Below are 1642 nucleotides of genomic sequence, written 5' to 3'. Positions count from 1 at the left end.
ACTTCTACTAAAACTAAAACTACATTCCCCTCAGCAAACATGTAGTAGGCTGGCCCTGACAAGCAGGATCGAAGCAGCCAGACACCTGATTTACGGTACCAGGTACTTAAATTGGTCGCTTTTAAGGACTAGCGGGCTAACCCAGATTTCAGGGGTTTCCAGAAATCTTGACCTACACCAAAAGTGGCTATTGCTGTACCTATAGGAGAAGTTTGGTTTCATGGGTGTGTGTATTTGTTTGGTTATTCGGTTATAGAGAAATCTCTCCTTGTCTTTTAAAGAAACTGAACAGGGGGCAAAAGCTTTACCTTCGATTTTCTCAAAACAGCATTTTCCGGGATAGCCCCTTTGTGCTTAAAAGCGACCAATTGTGTCCGTGGGGGTGTACTGCATAATGTAATTTAGAATCGATCAATTGCAATCGTGAACAATCGGTGAAGAAAATCTTTGCAAGGTTTTGTTAATCCTCAGTTGAGTGGTAAGGTTGGCAGGTGCTCTGGTGAGGATTGCTCCTTCTTTCCTTTCAAGTATCTATCGTCCGTAAATCTCCTTTTTTGTGTGTTTATTACTCTCTTGTTACTTCTCTAATCTACGGCACCTATACAAGTGCCGTAAAACACAAATAATTATATCCTCCTTTTTGTGTTTGTTACTCCCTTGTAACGCCTCAAATCTTCCCTACTTATAATATATGGCCTAATTGTACTGCAAGTGCTGTAAAACTCTTTTAAAAAACCCTCAGCTGGAACAGATACCACAACAGAACACATCAAATTGTTATAAACATACCACTATTAAAACATTTACAGGGTGATAAAACCCCCCAAAAATGTTCAACTTTTTTTCTAAATATCTCTCACAAAGTTTGAACCAGAATGTTGTAATTTGGAACAGATATAATTCATTGAATCAAAAGGTATTTGTTTGACATAAAATTCATAAAGAAGAACTTATTTCCAAAAAAACGGAAATGACTTTTTAAAATAAAAATCACCTATAAATGTAAAATGCACCGTTTTAAAAGATCTTGTAAGAAAAGTCATGTCATGATTGGTTTGCTTTTTTGGCCCGTTGTTTTTTTCTCCTTTCCTTTCATTTTAGAAATTTTAATCTTTCTATCTCTGTAAGTGTAAGCTTTAAACAGTAATTTTTTTCTCCTACAGAGCAAAAAATTCTTTTAAAAAAATCAAAAAATCTGGAAACCTCACTTGTTAACAATGATGTCTTAAAAGACGGACTTTCCCAAGATTCCTGATTAGATGTAAACGAAACTAATGAAAAACTGAAAATTAAACTACAGTGAAAAAACTTTTTAAATTCTGAAATTCATATGACCTTATGCAGTTGCGAGCGCCGCAAAACCTTTACTAGAACTAAACTAAACTAAACTAAACCCCCCCCCCCCCCCAGAAAACTAACTAAAATTCTGGAATTCCGAGAACCTATACTATGTGTCCTCCTTTGGACTCGACACATTTTGACGCGTCGTTCGTAATGTTCAGTGGTGGCCAAACACAAGGATCCACTCAACCATGAGCACCCAAAGCCACGCACAATGTGCACCTTACCAATACGAAGCTGTATCTAGGGACAATGAGGGGAGGGGGTGTTGCCCAAATAGAATAGACAACATTTGTGGAGT

The sequence above is a fragment of the Aplysia californica genome, unplaced genomic scaffold (genome assembly GCF_000002075.1).
Source record: "Aplysia californica isolate F4 #8 unplaced genomic scaffold, AplCal3.0 scaffold00816, whole genome shotgun sequence".
NCBI lineage: Eukaryota > Metazoa > Mollusca > Gastropoda > Aplysiida > Aplysiidae > Aplysia > Aplysia californica.
Note: the sequence above shows the minus strand (reverse complement) of the source record.